Source organism: Phalacrocorax aristotelis, chromosome W (genome assembly GCF_949628215.1).
Source record: "Phalacrocorax aristotelis chromosome W, bGulAri2.1, whole genome shotgun sequence".
NCBI lineage: Eukaryota > Metazoa > Chordata > Aves > Suliformes > Phalacrocoracidae > Phalacrocorax > Phalacrocorax aristotelis.
Window position 1 is genome coordinate 3,128,874 of NC_134310.1, and position 7,027 is coordinate 3,135,900.

Here is a 7,027-nt window from a genome sequence, read left to right on the forward strand (position 1 = left end):
GCAGCTTGGGTCGTGCTGGCAGGGTGCAGGCAGCTGGCGGCAGGAGGCACAGGACTGAGCACCCAGCCCCAGGCCGTGGCTGAGCCCGGCTTTGGTAGGACATGCAGGGCTCAGGCTGGTGGGATCCCATACCAGTGATGCAGAGCTCCACTCCTGAAGGAAGCAAAACTGGTATAAACAAAAATTGAGGTTCCCGTTTCCCCCCCCCAAAAAAAAATCTCCTTGGCCTAATTTTTTTTAAAGTTGCACTGTGTTTCCAGGAGCTGCTTGGGTAAGGTTTAAAATAAATGCAAAAGGAGCTGGGGGTGCAGGTTGTTGCAAAGAAAATAAATGGGTTTTGGGCCAAGGAGCTGTAGGAAATCCCACAAATGGAGACCAGCAGTCCATGAAATACGGCATGGGAGTGTTAGGGATGGGGAAGCGGGGGGGAGGAGGAATGCAAAGCTGCACAAGGAAAGTCTAAGCTTTGTTCTCTGACCGCAGTGCTTTGAGGAGGAGCGATGTGCAGGTGGAGGCTGAGGCTGTGGTTCAGCGCAGCCGGGCAGGTCAGGCTGCCTGAAGTCACGGGAAGAGTGAAACTGGGTCATGGGGCAACCATGTGTCCATAATTTGAGGGAAGGGGCAGGGGGAGGGAATTAAAAGAAACAACTATGTGGATCAAGTTGATCATGGCAGCTGCCCAGGCGCACCCAGGGAGGTTCATAGAATCCTTTTGGTTGGAAAAGACCTTTACGAGCATCTAGTCCAACCGCTGACCTGACACTGCCGAGCCCACCACTAAACCACGTCCCTAAGCACCACGGCTACATGTCTTTTAAATAGCCCCAGGGATGGTGACTCAGCCACTTCCCTGGGCAGCCTGTGCCAGTGCTTGACAAGCCTTTCGGTGAAGTTTTCCCTAATATCTGATTTAAACCTCCCCTGGCGCAACGTGAGGCCATCTCCTTTCATCCTATCACTTGCTCCTTGGGATGCTCCATGCCCGTTCCCTCCTTGGGGTCTGCTCCACCAGCCCAGGCTGACCCGAGCGTGGTGTTTCGGTGGCGATTCCCCTCGCTGCCATGAGCTGCCCAGGTATCCCCACCGGTTCCCACCCACGGCCGCCATTCCCACCTCTGCCACCACCATGCCAGGTGTCCTTGGTCACGTTCCCTGCAAGAGTTTCACTCCAACTCCTCAAATCACCAAACCCACCCCAAATTGTCAAGCACTGACCTGGGGTGGCCCCAAACCCTGCTAACATCCTGTGGCCATGGAGAACATGACCGAAAGGGGACATGGCCCTCACCGGCTGTGGGCTGTCCCTGCTCCCAAAGCCACCGGGTCCCCACGCCACTGTCCCCCTCATGAGCCCCCTCGGCTGGGCCTGAGGGGCTGCCGTGCCCCTGGGTGGGCTTGGGCCCCTTTCCCCACACACAGCAGGTATTTCCTGCAGCGGCAGATGGAGCTCTAAGGACATCTAGTGGCACCCACCCCAGAGGCCCCGAGGCGTCCGGCACCGCACAGCAACCCCAAAACCCCCCCAGGGCACGGCCACGGCCCCGCAGCAGCACCCCGGCTTGGGTCCCCAGGGTGGCAGCCTTGTGCCCCCTGGGTCACCCCAGTGTTCCCATGGGAATGGAAATGGCACCGGTGGTGGGCAGGGGTCTGGTGCAGGGACAGGGATGTCCCCAGCCCCCTCGGGCAGCACAGAGGCCATCTTGAGCCAGACATGAGGCTCAAATGTGAGGTGGGACGGTGCCGCGGCCACCGGGACGTCACTGCGGAGCTGCGGCGTTTGCTGGCTCAGGACGGCGTCAGTGGCTCCTGTCCCCAGCCCTTCCGTGCCGGGGGACCCGCCAGCCTCATGTCCCTTAAAGGCTTCCGAGGGCACACACGTGTGACACCATCTCCACACACGCTTCTGCAGGCGCAGCGATGGAGCAGCAGCCCCACAGCTTCAGTTCTGCCGCGATGCAGCTGCAGGTGGGAGGAAAATAAAACCCCAAAACAAACCCAAAACCCACCAAAAACCCCCAAACCAAACCCCAAACCCCTTAGTTTTTGCAGGATTTCAAACTGCCGCAGCTCTCCGTGCCAGGCTGGCGCCGTCCTGCCCACACCGGGGGCGGGTTGGGGTTCCCACCTCCAGCAGCCAGGTGCTCTCGGGGGCCCGAGCGGCCGCCCCGGCCATCTGCTCCCTCCAATTGCCGGCACAGCCGAGCACGACCACCGTTAGCGTACGAGCCCATTTAGGAAGGATCACAGTTCAAGCACTGGTGACATCTGACAGTGCAAACCCCCCTCCCAAGCTTTGCGTGGTGCCGGGCTGCAGCTGGGGAGTGGGACTGGCAGGGCGTTAGCGGGGCCTGGGAGCTGCATCGACCGGCAGCAAGGCTACGGCTGAGGCTGAAAGAGGGATTTTTGCCGTGGGCACACGCTGTACCAGCACCTGGCAACGGGGCCAGGGCTCAGCTGGGAAAACCAGGCAGTTAAACCACAGTGCCGCATTCCCCCCACCCTGTAGAGCATCTCCCCCGCCCAGTATGACAGGTGAGGGGGGAAAAAACCACGCGTCCCTACAGTGTTTGTGTGTGCAGGCCAAGGCGAGACGAGATAATACAATCCAGACCTGTGATCTTTTTGCCAAGAACGGGAAGCCCACGCTTCACCTGCAGGATGACGGGTGAGGAGGAGCTGGTGCTCAGACTAAGACTTTTTGCTCTTGCTTTAGCTTCGTGGCATGGATGTAGCCTGAGCGTGCAGCCACGTGACCGTGCCCGGGGGGTCCTGTGCCGGCACACAGTTGCTCAGCGCTCTAGAGGATAAGACCAGCATGAGCTCCAATGGCTTTACGTTGGCCATGACCAGCCAGCAGTTCTAAAAGGGTTGCTAACAGCGCTGGGAGAGTGTGGAAAGCCTTCTAGAGAGGTAAGGAGCTAAAACTGGTTTTGGGTGGTGATCGATGAGCTTACGGAGGGACGGTGCAACTGAACAGGACAGTCCGGGCGACAAGAAATTAATCTGTGGGGAGAACTTGAGCATTTGATGTTTCCATACATCCAGGAAGATGTTTCGGGGAGGGGGAAGTATCACCACGCGCATTGCAGTTGTTTGTCTGGCACCTCGGGGCACGGGATGTCTTGGGCATCGGCGCCCTCCATCCCTCCACAGCTTGCCTGCGAAGCCCCAGCTGCAGAGTGGGCGCGCACCGAGGCCGCGCCGGCGTACCCCGTTCCTGCTCAGAGCTAAACAGACCACCAGATCTGCGATTAAGAAGGAATTTTCTCCCTGCCTCACGCTCATGATTCATTGGGGTTCAGAGGGTGGTTTTGCCTTTTCCCCCTTTCTCTAACCATGGGATGCGGTTGCTTGCCGGCATCAGTGGAGACCTAGAGCATTACAAGTGCATCACTGGTCTCCCGCTTTATTCCCAGACCCCATGGGCTTGTGGTGGTTGGTATTTTGTTTCTTGGGAAGAGTTTTGCAGCCTGGCGACTGCAGGAGTGGATGGAGTAGAGCTCCTGTGCACCTTTTAACACAGGATGTCAATCGCTCACCGGCACGTATGGCCACGGAGACCCGGTACTTGCCGTGGTCTCTGGTTCCAGCTCTGAGACCACTTTATATTCTCTCTCTCACAACACGCACACAGCTTGGCCAAACGTTTGAAAGAAATCTTTTCTGTTAATACAAAACTCCCACAAAGCTCTCGTGCCACCCCAGCTTAACACAGACGGGTACCCGCGTGCCTTCAGGTGCACAGAGCCCACCACACCGGTCACCGCCCTCGGGTTTGGGTTCAGTGCTGGTCGCACCCAAGGATCTGACCCGTGGGACCCCCACAACAGCACCCTCTGAAATCGCAGCCCTGCCCCGGCGAGCTCTCCTAGCCCCAACACGGTTCAGACTGCGGCTAGCAGCCCTGACAGCCGGCCAGAAACAGGGTAAAAACCCTCCCCTGAATGAAATAAAGAAGCCAAAGACTTGAATATTTACCTTTTTTAATCAAAAACATACTCTGTTACAGAATTTCAGGAAAGTTAACTACAGTATATTATCCACAAACTAGGTCTAATGAAAAACATACAGTAAGCTACAAAGGAACTACTGGGAATCCTGTTGACCGCTTATCAAAAGGCAATGGCTAAAAGAAACGCTTCACTAGGCTTTCATGCTCGAAAAACCCTCTCACGGTGAGTTTTGGGTTACGGGTGCTTCGCAGCTCTCAATCCGGCTGAATCACAACTTAGTAGTGCTACCAAACTTCACCAAAAAGACACAGAAAAAGGTACTGGAGCAAGAAAGCGCTAGGTGATTTTGGTGAGCTTGAAAGAATTAAGTCCTGTAAATTTAGGAGCGATGAATCACTCACAAGGCACAACAGCAGCCAGCAGGGCCAAAACCTCCGGCGGTATTTGTCGACGGTAGATCTCCTTTCCACCGGGTCTCACCAAGTGAAACTTTCACAGCGCCGAGAAGCCAGGTCAGTTCTCGGGGACCTCGGCAGCGTCACAGGCGGCAGCTTTGGCTCGGCACGGTCGCACCTCCCGCATCGTTTTCAGAAACACGCGCTCGAGCATGGCGTTTTGGAGGCGGATGACAACGGTTCGGCACCCAGCTCCCCCGAGACTGCCGGAGCGGCGCTTTCCGTTGGTTTCATTCCCCTGTCCGGGACCAAAGCACCGAGTGGGCGCATCAGGGGTAGAAGCGACCGGCTTAGTGCTCGTGAGTCACACAAATCTTGCAAATCTCAGTCCCAAGAACAACGCTGTGGTCCTCCACAACCCGTTACCAGTCATGGAAACAGTCCCATTATCGGCAGGACCGTCGCTCTTAAGTCTTACTTTAAAAAAAGAAAGTAACCTCTCAAAAATTGTCCCCTTAACACCTGGCAACGAAGCATCTTATAATTTTACAGAGCAGCTGTTAAGTAGCATGGGGCCTGACAGGAGAAGGCGGGGAGGAAAGAGGATTTCTTAACTGAAGTCTGAGTCCCACTTAGAGGAAGACCCATCTGGCCGCCTTTAACTGGTTGCATTAAAGAAGCGACCAGCGCTCCCAGTCACTCCGCGCAGCAGCGTAAAAATGCAAATCAAGGAGACAGTCCTTTCTAAAGCGCTTACTCTTCGAAGAAGAGATTAAAGATGTCTCAATAAAAGACCACCGTCAAGACGTAAACAACATTTGAAGGGTTCAGAGGCAGAAGCCCCCCCTATATACACTGGCATAGGAATTTTTTTAACGGTTCCTAGTAAAAGAATTGAGGCAGTCGTTCCTGAGCTACGCAGAGAGGACGCTGTCGTCTTTCGAAGTGTCACAAGAAGTAAGATGGTCTTAAAGGTAAGGCACAGGAGTTGGACACAGGTTCAATGACTACTGCTGCTAGACCTGTTTGTGACCGGGGGAGACCGTCGTCTCCTTCGTACTTTAGGTCCCTCTCTATAAAGCAGCCAGAGGACTTCCCGGGTCTTCAGTGCCTGGAGACGCTATCGAAGTGATTTATTGTCACAGCCAGGGGGTCCAGGGCCCTAAGCACACCATTCTTATCAAGTGCAGAAAAGCGACGTAAGGACCAACTGTTTCCAACCAGCACCGCTTAGCGGTTACGGCTCGATTCCTCTTAGAATTGCTAAGTATTTTTCAACCATTCCAGCAAAAAGGTTTCCTCTCCTACACCTCTACTGTGTTAACTATAAACACCCTTGCTTTCAAAACTAACAATAACAAGGTTAAAGCCATCTAAAACCTTCCGGTGCCAATCCCAGCTCTCCGGGACGCAAAGTGAAATTACAAAGTACTCCAGCACGATGCTTTTTTTGAGGAGCGCGTAATTGAGGGTGAGAAACACAGGGATAATTACTTCACCGAAAGAACTAAGCAGAGCAGAGATGGGAGCAGGATCGCAAGCAGGCGCTTGCTAGCTGGAAAAAACACTTGTTAAATTCACTGAATTTGAGCCATTCAGAGCTGAAGAGGAGACGCGATGCTGGCATCCTTGACACCCCTGCCTACAGTGCGTATGGGGATCGTCACGGCTGTCAAGTAGCTGTAGCTCTTTTTCTGAATCTCGGAGAAAAGACATAAATGCAAAACTGTCAACGATTCAACGTGCTGCTGCTGAAGGGTTTCCAATCCATTATGCCCTGCCTTTTATGCCTTGTCATAAGAAATAAGAGTACAAAAATTAAAGGCATATTAAAAATGAAGAAAGAGAGTCTCTCATTTTGCCCTTTAACAGTTACGATTGCAGCTTATCAGTAACTGCCTGGCGGGTGAGATGGATGCCTCGCCAGTAGTTTTACTGCCTCACACGTTCAGATTTCTCCTGCTGGAGAGCTTGTGATTTCTTGGTTCCAATAAACTCATCCAACGTTATTTTGTTGTTCTATCCTGAACGGTTTTGGCCATCTAAATACTACACCGTAGGTACCATTCGCTGTAGGGGAGAGACTTCAGGAGGCTTGCAGAACACCTGCAAAAAACCCTAGTCTTAACAGCTGAATTCTATCAGACTGTAACACAGGCAAGAACACCAACAGGCGGAAACAATCTTTCACTGTTTTATCAAAGTTTGGCACAATCAAAACGTAAGCAAGTGGTACAGAGGGTTTTCTGTGAAGCAGCCGTACAGAGATCAGCCATCCTCCAAGACAAGCACCTTGCAAAACCACAAAGGTAAACAGGGGGTAAGGCTCACGGCTCCTGCTCAAACAGTCTGTTACAAGCAATTCATCGCTCGGCAGGCTAGATGCTACCCAAAGGCTGAGGCACCTCAAACCCAGCAGTAAGAGCAGGGCTGGCAATTCGAAAGGGAGGCTGGCAAGAAGAACGTGGAGTCAGGCTTTTCAGTTCTTCCCCCAAATCAAGTTTTCTGTTGTGGATGAAGCGTAACCGAGCTGGTGGTTAATGAGCTTCTCCGAGGATGCAGTCAGAACAGCTCTACCGAAAGCGGTCCTCAAGAATCCAAAGCAGCTCGCTTTTCGGACAAACTAGATCATTCGGAGAGAAAGGAGAATGAAAATGGTTTTAAACTAAAGGCCTCGAG